The 23,040-nt window shown below is 36.0% G+C and overlaps 1 pseudogene; it reads right to left on the bottom strand.

Moving 5' to 3' along the window:
- Positions 1-451: 451 nt before the first annotated feature.
- On the bottom strand, positions 452-2,219 carry LOC103610226 (annotated as a pseudogene).
- Positions 2,220-23,040: the final 20,821 nt, after the last annotated feature.

The raw sequence follows: 23,040 nt of genomic DNA, 5'->3' as shown, positions 1-23,040 counted from the left end.
CTTCCCTGAAAATGACATGCAAAATATTTCTTACATATATATATATGTAAAATATTTTCAAATAATTTTTAATTCCAAGATAATTTTCAATAATTATTTCTTCATACAGCTATTTTTTAAAGAAACTTTTAAGTTATAATTTATAACATAATACAGAAAAGTACACTGAAAAGGTGTACAACTCATTGATATGTCCCAAAGCAAACACCTGTGTAACTACCACCCAAGTTAAGAAATAGAACACTGTTACCATGTCAGTGTTGAAGATCCCCTGTAGCCTGCTCTTGATAACTTATCACTCCCCTCCCCATAAAGGTAACCAATATTTTACCTTTTATGGTTATTATTTCTTTCCCCACCACAAGTTTAATTAATTAATTAATTAATTAATTAATTAATTAATATTAATTTTAAAATACTTTATTGCTAAAAAATACTAACAATCATCTGAGCCTTCAGCCAATCATAATCTTTTTGCTGGTGGAGGGTCTTGCCTCATTGTTGATGGCTGCTGACTGGTCAGGGTAGTAGTTGCTGAAGGTTGGGTGGCTGTAGCAATTTCCTTAAAAAGGCAATAATGAAGTTTGCTGCATCAATTGAATCTTACTTTTATGAAAGATTTCTCTGCAGCATGCAATGCTGTTTGATAGCATCATATCAAATCACGTCTCATTTTATCCACAGTAAAACTTTCTTCAAAATTGGAGTCAGTCTTCTCAAACTCTGCCATTGCTTTGTCAACTAAGTTGATGTAATACTCTAAATCCTTTGCTGTCATTTCAACAATGTTCACAGTATCCTCACCCAGAGTAGATTCCATCTCAAGAGACCACTTTCTTTGTTCACCTGTAAGAAGCAGCTCCTCATCTGTTCAAGTTTTATCATGAGATTGCAGCAATTCAGTCACATCTTAAGGTTTCCACTTCTATTTCTAGTTCTCTTGTTATTTTTGCCACATGTGCAGTTATTTACTCCACTGAAGTCTTGAACCCCTCAAAGTCATCCATCAGGGTTGGAATGAACTTCTTCCAAACTCCAGTTAATGTTGATATTTTGACCTCCTTCCATGAATCACAAATGTTCTAGTGGCATCTTTGCCCAGATCCATCAGAGGAATCACTGTATATGGCACTGATAGTCTTACAAAATGTAATTTTTAAATAATAAGATTTGAAAGTTGAAATTATACCTTGATCCATGGGCTGCAGAATGAATATTGTGTTAGCAGACATGAAAACAACATTAATCTTGTACATGTCCATCAGAGCTCTCAGGTGACTAGGTGCATTGTCAATGAGCAGTACAATTTTGAAAGGAATCTTTTTTTCTAAGCAGTAGGTCTCAACAGTGTGCTTAAAATATTTAGTAAACCATGCTGTAAACAGATGTGCCATCATCCAGGCTTTGTTGTTCTATTTATAGAGCACAGGCAAAGTAGATTTAGCATAATTTTTAAGGGTCCTAGGATTTTGGGAACGGTAAGTGAGCATTGGTTTTAACTAAAAGTCACCAGCTGCATTAGCCCCTAACATGACAACCAGCCTGTCCTTTGAAGTTTCAAAGCCAAGCATTGACTTCTCTCTAGCTATGAGAGTCCTAGATGAAATCTTCCTCCAATATAAGGCTGTTTTGTCTACATTAAAAATCTGTTGTTGGGGGCCGGCCCGGTAGCACACTGCTACAGTGCGCCGCTTGGGAGCACGGTGGCGCTCCCGCCAAGGGTTCGGATCCCACGTACAGACCGGTTCCCGCTCACTGGCTGAGCGAGGTGCGGCCGCAACACCGAGGTTTGCGATCCGTTGCCGGACACGAAAAAAGACAAAAAGGAAAAAAAAAAAAATCTGTTGTTGGGCCGAGCCCGTGGCGCACTCAGGAGAGTGCGGCACACTCAGGAGAGTGCGGCGCTGGGAGCGAAGCAACGCTCCTGCCGCGGGTTCGGATCCTATATGGGAATGGCCGGTGTGCTCACTGGCTGAGCGTGGTGTGGGTGGCACCACACCAAGGGTTGCGATCCCCTTACCGGTCACGAAAAAGACAAAAAAATAAAAAATCTGTTGTTTAGTGTAGTCACCTTCACCGATTATCTTGGCAACATCTGCAGCTTCTACATCAGCACTTGCTGCCTCACCTTGCACTTTGATGTTATGGAGATGGTTCCTCTCCTTAAACCTCATGAACCGAACTCTGCTAACTTCAAACTTTTCTTCTGCAGCTTCCTCACCTCTCTGTAGATCACTTTGGGTAATATGGACATTTTCACAATGTTAATTCTTCTGATCCAAGAGCATGGGATATCTTTCCATCTTCTTGCATCCTCTTTAATTTGTCTCAACAGTGGTTTGTAGTTCTCTTCATAGACATTTTTCACATCCTTGGTTACTTTATTCCTAAGTGTTTTATTTTTTTGGTGGCTATTGTAAATGGCCTAGCTTTCCTGATTTCTTTTTCTGCATGTTTGCTGTTGGAGTATAGAAATGCTACTGATTTTTGTGTGTTAATTTTGTATGATGCAACTTTGCTGAAATCATTTATCAACTCTAAGAATTTTTTTGTAGAGGCTTTAGGCTGTTCAATACATAGGGACATACCATGTGCAAACCAGGACAGTTTGACTTCATCTTTTCCAATCCGCATGCCCTTTTTTCCTTCTTTTCTCTGATTGCTCTGGCTAGTACTTCCAACACTGTTGAACAGGAGTGGTGAGAGTGGGCATCCTTGTCTAGTTCTTATTCTTAAGAAAAGCTTTTCCCCATTCAGGATGCTATTGGCAGTGGGCTTATCATATATGGCTTTAATTGTGTTGAAATTCTTTCCATCTATACCTAACTTGTAGAGAGTCTTTATCATGAATGAATGTTGAATTTTGTCAAATGTTTTTTCAGCATCTATAGAGATGATCGTATGGTTTTTGTCTTTGTTTTTATTGAGGTGGTGTATCACATTTATTGATTTGCATATGTTGAACCAACCTTGCATCCCTGGGATGAATCCCACTTGATCACAGTGGATAATTTTGTGTATGTGTTCCTGTATTCTGTTAGCTAACATTTTATTGAGGATTTATGCATCTATGTTCATCAAGGATATTGCCCGTAGTATTCTATTTTTGATGTATCTTTGTCTGATTTTGGTATCAGGGCAATGTTTGCCTCATAGAATGAGTTTGGGAGAATGGCCTCTGTTTCAATCTTTTGGAATAGTTTGTAGAGAATTGGTATCAATTCCTCTTTGAAGGTTTTGTAGAACTTTTCAGTGATCCCATCCAGTCCTGGGCTTTTTTGAGGGGGGAGCCTTCTGATAACAGCTGCAATCACTTTTACTGTTACTGTTCTGTTCAGATTTTCTACATCTTCTTAGATCAGTTTTGGTAGCTTGTATGTGTCCAGAAATTTATCCATTTCCTCCAGATTTTCAAATTTGTTGGCCTATAGTTGTTTATAGTAGTCTCTAATGATTCATTGTATTTCTGAGGTATCAGTTGTAATATAACCTTTTCCATTTCTAATTTTTTTTTTGGATCTTCTCTCTTCTTTCCTTAGTTAGCCTTGCTAAAGGTTTGTCAATTTTATTTATCTTTTCAAAAAAACCAACTTTCTGTTTCATTGATCTTTTGCATCATTTTTCAGGATTCTATTTCATTTAGTTCTACTCTGATCTTAATTATTTCTTTCCATCTACTAACTTTGACTTTGGATTGCTTTTGTTTTTCTAGTTCTTTAAGGTGAAGTGTTAGGTTGTTTATTTGCCATCTTTCCATTCTTCTGAAGTAAGCATTTAATGTGATAAATTTCTCCCTTAGTACTGTATTTGCAGTATCCCACAGGTTTTGGTATGATGTGTCATTATTTTCATTCCCTTCAAAAATTTTTTGATTTCCTGTTTAATTTCTTCTTGGACCCATATGTCATTAAGTAGAATGTTGTTTAATTTCCACATGTTTGTATAGTTTCCAGAGTTTCATTTGTTATTAATTTCTAATTTTTATACATTGTGATCCAAAAAAATACATGGAATAATTCCAACTTTTTGCATTTGTTGAGACTTGCTTTGTGAGCTAATGTGGTCTATCCTGAAGAATGTTCCATGTGCTGATGAGAAGAATGAATATTCTGAGGTTGTCAGTTTGAATGCTCTGTAGATATCTGCCAAGTCTAACTGGTCTAAAGTTTTGTTTAGATCTTGTGTTTCTCTATTGTTTTTTTTATTTTTTTGCCTAGATGGTCTGTCCAATGTTGAGAGTGGGGTGTTCAGGTCCCCTTCTATTATGGTGTTAGTGTCTATCTCATTCTTTAGATCTAATAGTGTTTGCTTTATAAATCTTGCTGCTCTGACAATGAGTGTGTATATATTGATGATTGTTATGTCTTCTTGATGGATAGATCCTTTTATCATTATAGATCCTTTTATCATTCTTTATCTCTTTTTATGGTTTTTGCTTTGAAGTCTATTTTATCTAATATAAGAATAGCTACTACAGCTCATTTTTCATTTCTACTTGTATGGTACATCTTTTTCCATCCTTTCACTCTTAGTCATATGTGTCTTTACAGGTGAGGTGAGTCTCTTGAAGGCAGCATATTGTTGAGTCCATCCTTTTAATCCAGTCAGTCAGTCTGTGTCTTTTGAGTGGGGAGTTTAATCTTTTTACATTTATTATTGAAAGGTGTTGATTTACTCCTAGCATTTTATTTATTTGTGCTTAGATGTCTTACGTATCTTTTGTTCCTTTCTTTCTGATTTTGTTTCTCTTATGCGTTTGTTGGTTTCTTGGGGTGGTAGGTAACCTATTTTTTCTCTTTATTGTTAGTATTTTTGTTTCACTGGTAGGTTTTGTTCTTTCTTGAGTATTCATGGCAGTTATGGTTGTTTTTCAGGTATTAAACCCAGTATTCCCTTGAGAATTTCTTGTAAGGTTGGTCATGTTGTAGTGAACTCCCGAAGTTTATGTTTGTCTGAGAAACATACTATTTGTCCTTCATTTCAGAAGGATAGCATTGTTGGGTAAAGTATTCTTGGCTGGCAATTTTGTCCTTTAGTATTTTGAATATACCATCCCATTCTTTTCTTGCTTTTAGGATTTCTGATGAAAAGTCTGATGTTAGTCTGAAAAGTCTGATGTTAGTCTGACTGGGGCTCCCTTATAGGTGACTTGACACTTCTCTCTTACAGCTTTTAAGATTCTCTCTTTGTCTTTGAGTTTTGCCAGTTTGGCTATAACATGTCTTGGAGAGGACCTTTTTGGATTGAATATGTTTGGGGATCTTTGGGTCTCCTGAATCTGAAGATCTGTTACTTCCTTATACCTGGGAAGTTTTCTGCTATTATTTCATTGAATATGTTTTTAGTGCCATTTGCTTTTTCCTCCCTTTTTGGAAAACCCATTATTTGGATATTTTAGTGCTTAAGGTTGTCCGTTTCCTCTCTTAGATTTTCTTCAATTTTTAAAATTCTGTTTTTCTCTTTTCTTGTCTGCCTGTGTTAATTCAAACAGCTTGTCTTCAACGTCAGAAATTCTCTCTTCTGTTTGTTCTAGCCTGCTGGTTAGACTCTCTGTTGTGTTTTTTTATTTTGTTGAATGAATCCTTCATCTCCACAAACTCTGCTACATTCTTTTCAAGGCACTGATTTCCTTGTACATTTCTTCTTTCATGTCCTGTATATTTTTTCTCATTTGATTGTGTTGTCTAACTGATTTTTATTGTATCTCACTTAGTTTCCTTAGAATTGTTGCTCAAAATTCCTTGTCAGTCATTTCAAGGACTTCCTGTTCTATAGGATCTAGAGCTTGAGAGTTATTATTTTCCTTTGGTGGTGATGCACTTTCTTGATTTCTCATATTTCTGGTATCTTTCTTTTGGTGTTTAGTTGTTGTGGCAGGGGGTACCATGGTCCACTTGTTCCACCCTGATGTCTGGCCTAGATCCTGAAGGGACTGCAAATTCTGGGCAGCGGGGACTAACATGGGCTGGGGTTCCCACAGCACCTGCCTGTTCTGGTGTGGCTGACTCAGGGTGTTTGAGCCTGGCAGCTCCCAGGCCTCTCTAGGCAGTGGGGACTGGCCTGGGCTGGGGGTCCTGCAGTGCCTGCCTGTTCTGGTATGGCTGACTCAGGGTATGTGGGCCTGGTGATTCTTGGGCCTCTCTAAGTGGTGAGGAATGACCTGGGCTGGAGGTCCCACAGCTCCTGCCTGTTCCAGTGCAGCTTACTCAGGGAGTGTGGGCCTGGTAGCTCTCATTCCTCTCTCCCCCATCACAAGTTTATGAAAATCTTCTGTTATCTACTAGAAGCTTTATTGATTAATCTTTTATACTTTGATCTACAGTCTTACTGGAATTGTTTTGTATTTATTTGGTATTACTTGAAGTAGTACTCAACATTCCTTTTTTCACATGGATATTTCAATTGACCCAACTGAATTTATTATTCCTCATTGATCTACAATGTTATCTCTGTCATAAATCAAATTGTGCACTTTCAAATGGTCTTAATTATTGTAGGTCCATAATATGTCTTGATATCGTCTAGAATAAATCCTCTCACCTCTTTCAGAGGATTTTGCTGATTTTTTTTGTCATTTGCATTTACATATCAATTTGAGAATTATTTTGGCAAATTTCACATACACACACACACACACACAGATCCCTTTTGGCATTTTGATTGTAACTGTTAAAATCTATAGATTAATTTGGAGAGTGTTGATAACTTTACAGTACCATATTGTGTCTTTCAATTTATGAACGTGTTTTATTGTTCATTCACTTAGATACTTGGTTTCTCAATGTTTTACAGTTTTCTGTGCAGGTGTCTTATGCAATTTTGACATAATAAACCATGAGGACTTGATACTTTTTGATATAACTATAAATAGCTTCAGTTTTCAAAAAATATTTCTTTTCATTATTTTATTTTTTATTCAAAATATTTTAACATTTACTTGTACATACTTGTGGGGTACAGTGTGTTGTTTCAACACATGCATATACTGCACAATGATTCACTGAGGGTAGGTAGCATAGTTTTGTACCCATTAGTCCACCACTTCTCCACTACCTTCAACCTCCTAGCCCATGGCCTCTGGTAACCATTGTTGTACTCTCTGCTTCTATTAGAACCACATGTGTTTTTTCTTTTTAGATTCCACTTATGAGTGATATCATGTGGTATTTGTCTTTCTGTTCTTGACTTACTTCACTTAAATTGATGGTTTCCAAGTCTATCAATCCTGCTGCAAATAATAGTACATCATTTTCAAAAAATATTTTTAGCTGGTATGTTAATATATAAAAATGTGCTTAATTTTTGTGTACTGTCCTTGTATCTAGCAACTTTCCTGAACACCCTGTCATTATTTATCTGTGGATTTCTTGGGATTTTCTCTGTATGGAATTATATATCTGCAAGTGACAGTTTTATTTTGTTTTGTTTTATTTAGTCCTTATATCTTTTATTTATTTTTCTTTTCTTACTAAACTGGCTCAGACCTCCAATACAATAATAAATCGGAGCGGATCTAAAAGGCAGTCTTGACAAGATCTTGACCAAAAGAAAAAATTCAAATCTTATAGTTAAATGTAAAACTTTTTGTATGTTATTACACTAAGAAGTTTCTCTATTCCTAGATTTCTCTGAACTATGAATGGATGTTCAATTTTATCAAATAATTTTTTTGATTTATTGAGATGACCTTATTAATTTGCAAATTGTGTTTTTGCAGACATACACTGTATGATATTCAAATGTCTCATCTATCTTGCATTTCTGGAATAAATCAAATTTGTGTAATATATTTAGCTTTTTATACATCACTAAACTATTTTTATTAATATTTTGATTAAGATTTTTTCATCTATTTGAATGATTTGTACCATAATTTCCTTTTTTGAAAATTTTTTTTCAGATTTTGAGATAAAAGTTGTTCTGATTTTATTAAAACAGTTTAGGAGCATTTTTTCTTTTATTCTCTGAAGAAGTTGAATAAGATTTGTGTCATTTATTGCTCAAATGTTTGTAAGAATTTACTTGTAAGCCCACCTGAATTATAGCTTTCTTTGGCAAAGTTTTTACATTTCTAAATAAACTAAATATAATGATTAGAGTATTCAAATTTTTCTTTCTTAAATCATTTTTGGTAAGTCGTACTTTTCAAAAATAAATATTTCCATTTCATCAAAATTTTAAACTTATTTACATGCATCTTTATTATATCTTTATAAAAAAATTTATTAGTGATTATTTGTATGTTTTATCCTTTTTTTCTTTATGAGTCTTGCTAGAGCTTTATTAATTTTATTAGTTTTTCCAAAGAACTGAGTTTTGGCCTTGTTTATTCTCTCTATTAAATGTTTGTTTCTATTTCTGTTATCCCCATTCTTCTATTTTCTTTGGGTTTAATTCTGCTGTTAGTTTTCTAATTTCTTGAGATGGATACATAATTTATTTGTTTTTGGCCTTTCTTTTTTTCTAACATATAAAATTATAAGACTAAAACTTTTCTATAGAATGATTTTAATTGCATCCCCAAAGATTCAACACATACAAAGGTACTTCAAAAAATTCATGGAAAGATTTGTATCAACTTTCAATTCTATTTTTCCACAAGCTTTTGAAGTACTGTTGGATGTTTTATATTATTATTCAGTTAAAAATATTTTATGGGGCCGGCTCGGTGGTGCACTGCTACAGTGCGCCGCTTGGGAGCGCAGCGGCGCTCCCGCCAAGGGTTCGGATCTCACATACAGACCGGTTCCCGCTCACTGGCTGAGCGAGGTGCGGGCGCGACACCGAGGGTTGCGATCCCGTTGCCGGTCCCGGTCTGGTACGGGCGTGACACCGAGGTTTGCGATCCGTTGCTGGTCACGAAAAAAGACAAAAGGGGAAAAAAAAAATATATATATATATTTTATAATTTCATTGTTAAAGAATGTGTGCTGTGCCATGCTGGCTCAGGGGAATGGTTGGAGCTGTTTGAAGTTATCCTTTCTCTGGCTCACTGCTCTGGCTTTTTACATCTTCGTGAGCTCAGCAGGCCTCTCTGCCTCTTCTCCTAAGTTCTGGAAATTTCAGAATGGCAGTTTTGTGCTTTAAGATTTGCCAGTTTCTTTCTCATTTGGGGAATGATGCCCAGGATTGTCTACTCTGACATCTTAGCGATGTCACTTTTCGGCAAAACTTTTCTTTGTCCACTAAGACTGAACTGTAGTTTTCTTCACACTACTCATCACCATCCCAATTCAAATTTATCTTTGTTTCTTGTCTCCTCCCACTAAAGTGTAAGCATCATGAAAACATGAGCTGTCTGATTTTATTCAATAACATATCCCAAGAATATAGAACAGTTCCTGGCACTTGTAGGTAATCAATAATATTCAATAAAAAAATTAAATAGAGGTATATTTCTCAATAATGACAAATGTTCTCTATGAAGTTTTATACCTGAAAAAATCATTTTACATGAATAATTATACTTGACCATCCCACCCAACAATCTTAGGAGATATTATTATTAATGCATTTGTCAGATGAGGAAGCTGACATGCAGAGAGAGGATATGACCAAGCTGTAATTTCACAAGTAATAAGTATAAGATACTTTACTCAAACTTAGGTATTCAGAGCCAAGTTTCATACAATAAGTTTGTATCTATTAAGTTATACTTTAATATTTCTTGTTTTTTTTTTTTTTTTTGTCTATTTTTCGTGACTGGTAATGGGATCGCAACCCTCGGTGTCGTGCCCGCACCGCACTCAACCAGTGAGCGGACCGGTCTCTATACTTTGATGTTTCTTGACACAGGAAACACATACGTATGTGCTCATTGTCTAACAATTTCGAATTCTTCATAATTTGGAAACACTTTCTCATGACTGGTTTCTTTAAAATCATAGTTAGATGCCAGGCATGATTATTCATAGCCCACGCTTCAGTCCTAGAAATATTGGCAGTATTTGAAGGTAGCATGTAGAAATCAAAGTGGAAACAGATTTGTATCTTTAAATAAATGAAAAAGATTTAAGCATGTTTTAAAATAATAAAAGTATATATATATATATTTTTTTTCCTTTTTTGTCTTTTGTCGTGACCGGCAACGGATTGCAACCCTCAGTGTCGCGCCCGTACCAGACCGGGACCGGCAAGGGATCGCAACCCTTGGTGTTGCCCCCGCACCTCGCTCAGCCAGTGAGTGGCCGGTCTGTATGTGGGATCTGAACCCTTGGCGGGAGCGCTGCCGCGCTTCCCAAGCGGCGCACTGTAGCAGTGCACCACTGGGCTGGCCCTAAAAGTATATTTCTTAAAAACATATTTTTTCCCCTTCAAATCTGTGAACTGTAAACAGTTAAAACATTCCCAAAGTCCTTTGGACTGAATAAGGGGGATTTTAAAATACGGGCTTTTCCTTGTATTATAAAAGTTAAACTTTTATATCCAGAAAATATAGATAATAGGACAAAGTGTATAATGTTCCTTAAAATAACATCCAGCAATAGCTCTTGTTAGCATTTTTGGTTTTAGCCCCCCCCCCCCCCACACACACACACATTTTGCAAACTGGGATAGTACCCAGTATACAATAATACTATAGGATTATTTTATAACCTGACTTAATTCAACAATATGTTACCAATATGTTTTTATTTTCTCAAACATTCTTCTGAAACAGGATTTTTAGTGGTAACATATGGAAGGAATGAATCATAATATAATTAACCAAATTCCTGTTACTGGGCAGTTGCTTGTAAATTTTTGTTATTTTTTCAACTAAAATGTACTTTTTTGAATTTAAGTTTTTGCACGTGTGCTCATATATTTTATTAGGCTACATTATTAAATTTTAAATTGCTGTGTCAAAGATTATTTAGAATTTTGAGGCTTTTATGTAATATTTAATTACTTCTAAATATTTGTGTTAATTCATAATTTAACTAATATATTAGGGTAGTTGTCCCCTCTAAATCTACTCAAACATGGGTATTATCACTCAAAAGAAAAACATTACCAATTTTTTAAATAAAACATTATTTTTGTTCTTTAAAACCTTGTACATGTATATTGAGATTGACTATATTTTCATTGTTTTGGCTTTTTGTACTGCATGCGTGTGTATGTGTGCATTCATGTGTGTGTTCATTCTTCAGGACCCTAATTCATATTCTTTCTTTATGTCCCTGTTTTTCTTTTTATTTGAGAATTATTTTTATGTTAGGGATGTTAGTCATAATGTATTAGGAATATTAATCTTTTTCATTCTCATGTAGGCTAAAATATTTTTCCCCTTTTACATTTGTTTTTTTACTTTGTTTATGGTTCCTGTTTTTGCATGTGTGTAATCTTTATCTTTGCCTGCAGAGGTTTTAATATATTTAGATTTTTAATATATTTAGATTTTTGTTTATTCTCTTTTTCTTTGTACTTTAAAAAACTAGATAATTAAGCATACAACTTATAATTCTGTTATGTTTTTGTTATGTTTTATTTTTTCTATTATTTTATTTTATTTATTTGCTAATGTTCCATTTTATTTTTAATATTTTTAATTGAAACATAATTGATTATACATATTTGTGGGGTACAGAGTTGACTATCAGTATTTGTGCACAATATGTGATGATCAAATAAGGATAGGTGGCTTAGTCATCATCATAAAACGTACTCATTCTTTGCATCCAATAACCAGTTTCTCCTTAAGTCCCCTTCGCTTCCCCCTTCTCCCCTCTAATAACCACAGTTCTGTTCTCTCCTTCTGAAAGTTCAATGCATTATTCTGTTTATCATTTTTTTCTTCATTGTTTGTTTATTTTTAGCAACTACTTATGAGTGAGGACATGCAGTATTTCTCTTTCTGTGCCTGGCTTATTTCACTTAAAATGATTTTCTCCAAGTTCATCTATGTTGCTGCAAATGGCAGAATTTTATTCTTTTTTATGGCTGAGTAGCATTCCATTGTGTATATATACTACTTTTCCCTTATCTAGTCATCATCAATGGACATTTAGATTGGTTCCAACTCTTGACTTTTGTAAACAGAGCTGCAAATATCATGGGACTGCAGGTTTCCTTTTTTTCATCTATTTTATTTAATAGATAGTTTAGCTAAATTTTACGTTGGTGTTAGACAAAGTTTTAATTTATGATTTCCAAATTGTTAGGTAATTTCTCCAGAACCAATTAATTAATTAATCCTTTTCTATATCTTGGAAAGCTAGCTTCTTTTTTTCTGTTCTGTTCTATTAGATGTTATAGCTTATACTGGTATTGTCATGTTTAAATTATTATAGCTTTATAATATGTTGCAATTTCAAGCAATACAAATTTACCTTTTTTTCCCCCCTAGAATTTCCTAGTTGTTCTTGCCTATGTATACTTCAAGGTGAAATAAAAATAATTTTTTAATGTTCTAAATAAACATGTCTTTTTTGATTTTTAGGGCACTCATCTTACATCTCTATAAATTTTGGGAGAATTAATGTTTTAGGTTTATTGGGATTTACCATCTGTTAATAAGAAATGTTGCCTCATTTATTAAATTTTTCTTATAGATTCCCCAAGGAAGTATTAGTTTTCTTCATTTATATATAACTTTTAAATTTATTTCTAAGTGTTTTATTTTATTTTTACTTTGGTCAATTTTCTAAGTTAAATTCATTAATTTATCTTTGTTGCTGTGTATTTGCATAGTTATTTTGCAACCAACCATTTTACTGAACTGTTGTGAATTTCTTAATTTTTAGTTGTTTTTATTGAATTTTTAAAAATGTAAATCATTTCTATTTTATGAAGATATTTGTTTTCTACTCTCTAAAAGTCACATCCTATTTTTTTCTATTTTTGGATATTGGTGTCATAACTTAGGACAGTTAGGAATGTCCAATTCAGTGCAGATATATTGGTCAGACTAGGAAGTCCTGGTTCCTAGAGCTGTAAGTGGCCACTAAAGTAGATTAAGTGTTGGAGAAACCTGTCAGATATACAGATGCAATGTCATCTCTGGCAGCAGTTGTACTGGAAAAAAAAAAAAAAGAAGAGTTGTCATTTTATCAAGATGGAGTGCAGTTACGGAGAATTTGGGAGTGGTAGTTAATTATTCAAAGAATCCAAAATAGTTGCAGCACCAGGAAAGAGTGCCACCATTTCTAGCAGCCTCAGATTGGGGTTTAATAACAGGGCTCAAATCTCTGGAAAAGGAACTAAAAAAATAATGATTCAGACATGAATCCACTTCTACATGATGTTTAACAAAAGTCAGGCTGTACACAGTCAGGGACTCAGAAACAACAGAACAAAATATGGTGTCAGAGTATCACATGAAAACTTTGGCATTGAATTCCTCAGTACTGAGCTATATTTCCCTTAAATGTCGCCTAAGTGTGGAACAGGCTCTAAGGACTAGTATGGGATTGAAACTGCATGTAGAATTCAAGTGTCCCCAGATTTGGAAAGATGAAAAGGCAGGCTCTGGGATCCAGGAAGGATATAATAACATATATATACACATACACACACACTAAAAAACCCACGTACATATGCATATATACATATACACACAATTATATATATATACCTATGTATCTGAAATGAGTAAGTCATAATGGGTAATGAGGATAACATGACAGGAGAAATTACATGCTGATTCAGTCTCTAAAACTGTGCGCTAATAATTATATAAATTTTTAAAGGGAATGTTCTTTTCTTATTGTTCAGATTCCAAGAAAGAGACATTCCCTAAAAAACAAGTTTTTGTAATTACTGGATTGTCATCTTGAGAATCAAATTAACATTGTATTTTTTCTACTCAAAAAATATTTATAAAATGCCTACTATGTGCCATGCACTGGGGATATGACAAAGGAGTAGATAAATATGGGACCTGTCTTATCATTCCTAATCTAGTAGAGAAAACACTTAATGAAACAAATACTATGTTATAGGAGGTATGAGAGGAGGAGTAGAGAGTACAAAAGGCTGACTTAGCACGAGAACTTGACCTAGCTTGCTGCAGAATGAGCAGGACAAAGGATCAAATCAAGAGTGGAGCAAGTGTTACCTTAGCTGGAATATGATGGAAAAGTAGGAGTTAACAGGTAATGAATTGGAAGAAAAGTACTTCAAAAAGAGGGAATTGCGTGTGCGAAGAAACTATATGCTAAATATCTAAGAACAAGAAGTTTATTATGAATAATAAATTATGGTTGCAATGACTACTAAAGACTATGGAGGCAGTAGAGGGTTTTAAGTAGCTTGGGGACATAGGGCCTAGGGTGATAAAAGTGATTGTTTTTGCATTTTAGAAATTACACTATGAGAATAAATTGGACAGTGACAATAGAGGCTTTATTTTAAATTTTCGCTATTTTATATGTGTATTGTATACTGAGTATAGCTGTTAATTAAATTGTTTAAAAATATTTGTCTTTTAATGAGTAAATTTTCACTATATGATAGGCTGAAAATGGCCTCCTAAAGATGTCAATGTCCTAATCCCTGAAACCTGTGAATATGTTACATAGTAAAAGAAACTTCCCAGATGTAATTAAGGCAAGAATCTGGAAATTATCCCGGATCATCTGGGCAGGCCCAGTGTAATCACAAGGGTCCTTATAAGAGGGAGGCAGGAGGACTAAAGTAAGTACTAGAGGTGTGATGAAGAAAGCTACAGGTGGCAGGTGGCAGTGACATAAGGTCAGAGGCCAAGGACTGTGGGATACCTCCAGAAGCCAGAAAAGGCAAGGAAATGGGTCCTCTCCCAGAGACTGTGAAGAAACCAGACCTGTGACCTGACACACTGACTTTAGCCCAGAGAAACTGATTTGGGGCTTCTGGTGTCCAGAACTGTAAGAGAATAGACTTGTGCTGTTTTTAAGCTACTAAATTTATGGTAATTTGTCACAGTGGTAAAAAGAAATTGTTGCTCTTAACAGATGCATTTTGGAGAAAGGTGGGTCAGTATTTAAGGGTGTAATATAAATAGTATTCTGGCAGCCATTTATTTACCCAATCAGATGAATATTTTCAGATCATTTTTAAGGAGGTAATTATTGCCAGGACCAAATGACATTTCTTTTTCCAAATAAGATTTTAATCCCATTCCCTTTGCCATAAAATAAGCTGTTCATTATAGAAGTAAAGACGTCACTATCAAAACAGACAGAATACCAGGCTTTGAGAGGTGTGGAGTTAAATTACCACACAACCACAAGCAGTAGTTTGAAGACTATATTAGAAAAAAAACAGTTTCTCAGAGTAAAAATCAAGACAGAGATTAGGGTTAGAGCTTGTACAAAATACTTGAGACAAAGTATTAAAGATCTTGGAAAAGGAAGCTGACATGACAAAGCCTTTGGCATGAGATGAGAAATCAAAGAGATATCTACACTGGACCTAGTAAGAGTGGTGAGGTAGAAGTAGAGATTCCTACTTATCCATGTTGCTTAAGTATTTCTAATAAATGAAGTAGAATTACAAATAATTAGCACAGTTTTAATCACTGTTCACTTATCTCCATGAAATTCTGACTTGCAGAACACTTGTAGGTATTATGTTTCACATATGTAGACTACTTGGACTAAGTGCACAGAGTGACACAATAATTAGTGACACAATATGAGCGCCCAGAGTAGGCAAAACGATCAGAACAGCCCAAGTTAACAAGACCGATTTCTATCTGGTTATGCTGCATATTGCACATGTCATTCATACCAAGACCTGTAGAATTGAATAGGGAAAGAAGGAATTGGATCTTGCCAGTGAAGTGTTTTTTGTACAATTGGCAAAATCTTCATTACTGTGCAGAAATCCCATTTCCTGCCTCTGTGGCCACATGTCTGTCTGACCTGGTTCTAATTGTTCTACTTCCAAGGAAGGAAAAGACGGCCCTTCTGCTTCTGCTCAGCACCAAGCCCTTAGAATACTGGTAACCTGGCCCTTGAGTGAATAAAATTTTAGTGCCCTGGATTTGACTCTTCCACGTGCCGATCCTTTGTGCTCTGGCTGTTCAGGTTTTCTATAGATGCTTGTAAATCGTTTGTCATCTCTACAGCTGACAAAGAAACCAAAAGGACCCTTCATGAGTCAACAATACTCATTTTTTTTGAAGGGCAAATTTCCCCGATTTGCCCACTCTGTCTTGACAAGGACAGCAGCGAACCTGCTCCATGAATACTAACAGTGCTCAGGGCCAGGGACATTTTCAATGGAGGAGCCACAGAAATCCAGACCTCCTGGTAAGGACCAAGTGACCCCGCAGGATGTAGCAGGCATGTGAGGGGTGCAAACTTTACATGGGTGTCAGTGAGCCAGAGAGGCTGGTGTCTTAGGCCCTCCAGTAAAACCCACGTTGATGCCACGGGCTCAGAGAAAATCATGAGAAGATATGAGCACATGAGACACAGGAAATGAGGGGTTATCTTCTGCAGGATTATAGCACAATCCTCTTTAAGAAATTCTGGGGCAGTTTGCAATAAAGGGTTAAACTCCCTTAAGACTTGCTTTGGCCTTGACTGCCCACACTCCTAACCTCCCCTGCCACTTCCTCACATTTCTAAGACGTCCCTTGTGCTGAATTCTTATTCAACTTCAAACTGACAAACTGTTTTTAATCTTTTCCTTCCATCCAGCCTGGAGATTGGGAAGCAAAAATCAATACCAGTTGGCAGGTGATCAAGCTGCTTGTACTGGTGTGAGGAGAGAGCAGAGAGTGAAGGCAAGAGCACAGGAGGAGAGGCGGAGGGGCGCAGGGGGGCCTGCGGGGAGGGGAAGGAGTTTGACTAAGTACCATGAATTACTGGCTAGAGGTCCAAAGGGCTGTGATTTCTCTGGCCTTGAGCAGGGGAGCTTGGGAATGCCATTAGAACAATTAGGTCACGAGTTCACAGCTGTTGAGGTGCCTTTGGAGAGAGGCACAGAGAATTTTCCTGACACTTGAATGAGAGGGACAGGCAGGGAGGAAAAGAGGGAAGGAAGGAGACAGAAAGAGGGACTCAATCTTTCTAGAGTATCCTTTAAGTAGTGACTTGACAATATCAGCACCACACTGGGAGGCCTGTTATGCTTTAAAAAAGGAAACAGTATCATCATCTTCCTAATTTTTAAAATAGTCTTTAAAGTGTTTTAAAGGCACTCTCAAGGGTGGGATGACAGTAAGAAAGGTGATAGGGAAAGATGCTCACCCAGGAATCCCTAAAACCCAATGACCCAGGGTGATTTCATTTCCACTTCCTGCCCGGAGGCACAGTGGTCCTGCTTACTCAATCACTGACATTCTAAAAGCTGTAATGAGGCAATGGATCCTCGCTTAACTGGCTGAGAGTAAGGGCATTTTAAAATGGGGTTGTAAAAATTTGTTTTTGTTTGTATATAACAGAATACTTGAAACTGGGTAATGTTATAATAAAAATGAAATTTACTTCTTATAATTTTGGAGGCTGAAAATCCAAAGTCAAGGAGGTGCATCTGGTGAGGGCCTTCTTGTAGGCAGGGATTCTCTGCAGAGCCCCAAGGCAATGCAGGGAATGACATGGCAAGAAGGCTGACTGTGTTAACATGCTCACTTGCTATCCTTATAAAGCCACCAGTGCCACTCCTGTGATAACCCATTCACCCAGTAACCCATTAATCCATGAATGGATTATTTATTCATAAGAACATAGCCCTCACAATCCAATCACCTCCCAAAGGCCCCACTTTTTAACACTGCCATATTGGGGATTAAGCTTCCAAAAGGGCTTTGGAGGGGACAAACATTCAGGCCATAGCAGGGGTCTTTCAGTGGGGAAACTTCCAAGAATGAGATCAAAGCCTGAGCCGTATTTGCCATATTTGCTGCTGCCACACCACTGAAAGTGACATTATGAGCTCCTAAGACATATTGCATCAAAATTCTGAGATTTTAACTAAAGATTCTTCCCTAACATTTTCTTTCTCCACCATCTAGGCAATGGCATTTAGGTAGTTCTATTATCTTTCTCATGTTGGGGCAATATGGAAAGAGTTAAAATGTTGGCCTCTAAATTTCTCCAAATAGTCTAGTGTGGATTTTGTGGTTAACACAGTAGCTCAGTGAAAAAAATTTTTTTCAATATTCAGAGTCAGGGTTATGGCATAATAGTGGTTATAAATTCTTTATTACTCTTCCGCCCTGATTCCTCCAGGCAGAAGGCATATAATGGGCCAGAGAGTTTTTGGCTCACATGGAGAAGGGAGAGCAGAGCAAGAAAGGAATTGTTGGTCACACGGGTCCTGCACTGAGCCCCAATCAGCATTGAATCCCAGGGCCTGGATAGGTTGAAAATATAAACTCGGGTCAGTGTGAAGGGAGGCTCAGAGCAGAGGAAATGTGTGCTGACTTTCTGCAAAGTGTGTAGTCTGGGGAGACTGTTATATGTTATAGAAGTCTGAGGCCAGCATATTGCCATAGCTGAAAAGCAGCAAAAGCTGAGAGGTGTCTAGAGATGGGTATGAAGGTAGTTTATAAGGTTATCTATCAGTGTGTGGTGTGAGGCAGGCAGTATAGATAGGACCCAAAAGACCTAAAAGAGGCATTGATGTTCAGGAAGAGAATTCACGTTAAGTGATCCTGGGGGCCTGAGCACCCCCACAAGGGAGTGGTGACATGAATTACATTTCAGTGAAAGCCATGGAGGAGAGATAATGATGGCCAGGGAACACTTGTCCTCCCCTGACCTCCATTCCCATTCCAGGATGATATCTAAATTCCTCCCTCTAGGACATAATTCAAACCTAGGAAGAAAAGAAGAAGAATCTTCAACTAATCAAGTATTTACTCTTAAACACTAATTAAAATGTGCAATTGGTTCAGTTTACCTGAAAGTGAATGGTTTATTGTTATTGTTATTGTGATTATTATTATTGTTGTATCAGGCACAAGTGGAGTTTGGAATCATAAAAAAAAATAAATTGCAGAAAGTTCCAGTTTAGAATCTGTTTAGAATCACATAATCTGTGTCTATTACTGTAAAATTTGAACTTGCTGTTTATACAACTTATGATAACTTTAGTCTTGGTTCTTGAGTAATCCATACCTGCAGAACTAGCTCTGATCTCAGGAAAATAAATTCCCAAGAACACTGCATATTTCCTTGCTCACAGTAGTTCTTAATATTAGACATGAACTTTGTGGAAGACTGAATAGAATAATTTTCTAATTTGAGAGTTTGAATTGAGGTTCTTGACCCCTAGTTTATGATTTAAAATTACCTTCTTCTTCTTTTTTTGTAATTCTTAGAAAACTAACTTGAGATTCTAGTCTTAAGATAATTTTGTAGCCTTTTAAAAGATGTCTGCTCAAGATAGTAAGGATGTTCATTCACACTTTGATAGTGTCTTCTATAAACAGCAAGAGTAGCAAAATACAAGTAAGAATAATATAAGCAATTAGCTACAAACAATCTCAAAAACAAGACCAACAACTTGGTGAACCAGCAATGGATCAGAAATGCAGATACGAAAGTGAGGATGAAGCCACATTCCTGCTAAGCCATGGGTCTGGAAGCTGGTATGGTGGTCAGGAATTTGATATCTGTGAAGCAAGTTTTAAAAAAAATTGTGCTATACCATAAAGGAGAACTGGGGCTAGGCTCACTATTTAAGAATAAGGAAATAGAAGGGGCATTCACTAGTAAAAATTATCTAAAACGTTCTTTTAAAAAAATAAAAGTAATCCTGCTGGCTGCGTCTATCTTATGAGAAGCTACAGGTCTAGAGAGGCTGCAGATAACAAACAGCTTTAGGACCATGACTGAATCATGCTGTTTGTATATTTTGTACCAAATCTATGATACCCTGCAAAACACTGTAAGATAGGAGCACTGAGCTGACATTTTAAGACCTAGATGGGCTGGAGGTTTTAGGATGCTAAAAAGAGGAAACCACAAGAATGCCGGCAGAGTCATCATTTCCTTATTTTTAAGAAAGTAAGATGAAGAGATTTCAGGAAAACAAGAAGAGAAATTCTTAAACAAAAATTAAAAACACAAGAAGAAAGCAGATGTTAAGTTAGCTCAAAACTCCCAGCTCAAAACTAATGATTTCATAGAAAAGTTTGAATAAAACTTTAAAATAAATATGCTACGCTGCTCAAATAGATAAATAAAAACACATTCACTAAAATGAGAAAGAACATATGAAACAGTAATATATTAAATGATGTTGTTTAATATAAAAAGAACCAATGAAATTCATATGATTAAAAATTAAATATCAATTGAATTTATTTGAATAAAATAATTAATGATGAGTAATAACAAATAATAATGAATGAAAATTTGAAACCCTAGTCAAGATGCAAGGAGAGAATTAATGTATTGAAAAACCCTGTTGAGAAGATGGCTGATTAGAGGCAGCCAGCCCTCACCTCTAATGCAAAGAAAGCAACAAGTAGATAGTTACCTTTAGAGTAGAGTGTCTAGGAGAAAATGATGGAATCCAGCAAGACAGGGAGGAAACCCCATCCCCAAGATCTGAAAACTCAAGACAGCAACAGGGGAAGCACCTGCCCAAGACCAGTGCAGAGACAGGGCAAGGAGAATTGCCCCAGTGCTTCTCCCAGGGGTGTGCAATCTGCTCAGTACCCCAGAAACTCTGTAGGGGAACAGCACATTGCCACAACACCTATTCCATAAATAAAAGCCCAAGCAATTACCCCAGCAACCCAATTTAGGGTCTCTCACCTCAGCTTAGGAAGCACTAAGTGTACCAGCACATCGCCAAAGTACTCAAGGCCCTGCTCACAACCCTGTGTCCACTGTCAACCATCCCAACAAGAAACTGTTGAGGTCCCCATTGCCTAGGCCACAAAGGCACCCACAGACAACTCCAAGATTGCATACAGCTAAAGAAGTCACACGAAGACTACACTACCCAGACCCAAACTTAAAATGCCCAACCTGATTGTCAATATAGAACACTCCTATAGGTAAGAGTTTCTTTCTTCAAAAACTGCTCTAAAAATTAAAAGAAACAACTATACCAGCAGATGCCCAGACATCAACACAGAGATATGAGAAGCATGAAAAAATAGGAAAACAAGACATCCTTGAAATAAGACAACAATCATACAATACCAGACACTAAACAAAAGGAAACCAGTGAAATTCCTAAAGATTTCCAAATGGCAATCTTGAGGAAATTCAACATGACACAAGAAAAAATAGAAATCACACTGAAGCCAAAAAAAACCCAAAACAACAACAACAACAACAACAAAACAAAATGCTAGGATATGAATGAGAAATTCAACAAAGAGATAGAAATCATTAAAAAAATGGAATGTAGCAGAAATCTTGGAACTGAAGAATTCATTCAATAATAAAAAAAAAAAATACAACCATGAGCTTAAGCAATAGGCTAGAACAAGCAGAAGAAAGAATTTCTGAACTTGAAGATGAGCTTTTTGAATTAAACCAGTTGGACCAAAAAAGAAGAAAAATTTTTTTTTTAAAAAATGAAGAAAGCCTACAATATCTATAGGACAACATTAAGTATGCATGCATTGTATTATGGGTGTAGTGGAAGGGGAAGAGAGAGGAAAAGGCATTGAAAGTCTACTTAATGAAATAATAGCTGAAAACTTCCCAAGTATTGAGAGAGATATGGTCTACCAGAACCAAGAAGCTCAAAGATCCCCAAAAAGATTCAACCCCAAAATGTTCTTCCTAAGACATTATAGGCAAATTGTCAGATGTCAAAAACAAAGAAAGAATTGAAAAAACAGCAACAGAAAAGCATCAAATCACCTATAAGGGAATCCTCATCAGACTAACAGCAGACTTCTTAATAGAAACCTTACAGGCTAGGAGAGTGTGGGATGATATATTCAACATGCTGAAAAGAGAAAACTGCTAACCAAGAATGTTATCCTTCAGAAATGAAGGAGAAGTAGTATCTCTCCCAGTCAAACAAAAACTGGAAATTTACCACCATAAGACTAGCCCCACAAGAAATTCTCAAGGGAGTCATGCATCTGGAATCAAAGGAGTGATAACTATCATCATGAATACATAAGAAAGAATAAAATACACTAGTAGAGCAGACATACAAATGAGAAAGAGAAAGAAACTGCATCTTATCCTATAAAAACATCAAAGACAAACATGAAAAGAACAAAATGAATATAAAATAACCATAAAAATTAGTAAAATGGCAGGAATAAGGCAATGGCTTTCAGTAACAATCCTCTATGTAAATAGATTAAATTCTCCAATTAAAAGACATAGACTGGCTGAATGGATTAAAAAACTAGACCTAACTATGTGCTGCCTGCAAGAAATTCACTTCACCAGTAGAGAAACATATAGACTATTAGTGAAGGAATGGAAAAAGATATTCCACACAAATGGAAACCAAAAATAAGCAGGAGTTGCGATATTGGATAAAATAGACTTTAAACCAAGAACTGTAAAAAGATATAAATAAGGACATTATATAATGATAAAGCGATCAATGCAGCAAGAAGATATAACAATCATAATTATATATGCCACCAACATTGCAGCACCCAGATATATAAAGAAAATGTTATTGGATCTAATGAGAGAGATAGACCTTAATATAATAATAGTTGGAGACTTCAACACCCCTCTCTCAGCTTTGGACAGATCATCTACATAAAAATTAGCACTGAAATATTGGACTTAAACTACACTTTAGACCAAATGGACTTGACAGACATTTACAAAACATTTTATCAAACAACTATAGAATAGACATTCTTCTGATCATTCTCCAGGATAGATCACATGTTAGGCCACAAATCATGTATCAACAAATTTAAGAAGACTGAAATCATATCAGGTAGTTTTTCAGACCACAATGGAATAAAAACTAGAAATCAATAATATGTGAAACATTGGAAACTATACAAATACATGGATATTAAACAGCGTGCTCCTGTAGGTCAAAGAAGAAACAAAGCAGGAAATCAAAAAATATCTTGAAACAAATGAAAATATAAGCACAACATACTTAAACCTCTGGTATATTGCAAAAGCAGAACTAAGAAGGAAGATTATTGTAGTAAGTTCTTACATC

Source organism: Galeopterus variegatus, unplaced genomic scaffold, assembly GCF_000696425.1.
Source record: "Galeopterus variegatus unplaced genomic scaffold, G_variegatus-3.0.2 Scaffold163, whole genome shotgun sequence".
Classification (NCBI taxonomy): domain Eukaryota; kingdom Metazoa; phylum Chordata; class Mammalia; order Dermoptera; family Cynocephalidae; genus Galeopterus; species Galeopterus variegatus.
Note: the sequence above shows the minus strand (reverse complement) of the source record. Positions and strands in the feature narration are given on the sequence as shown.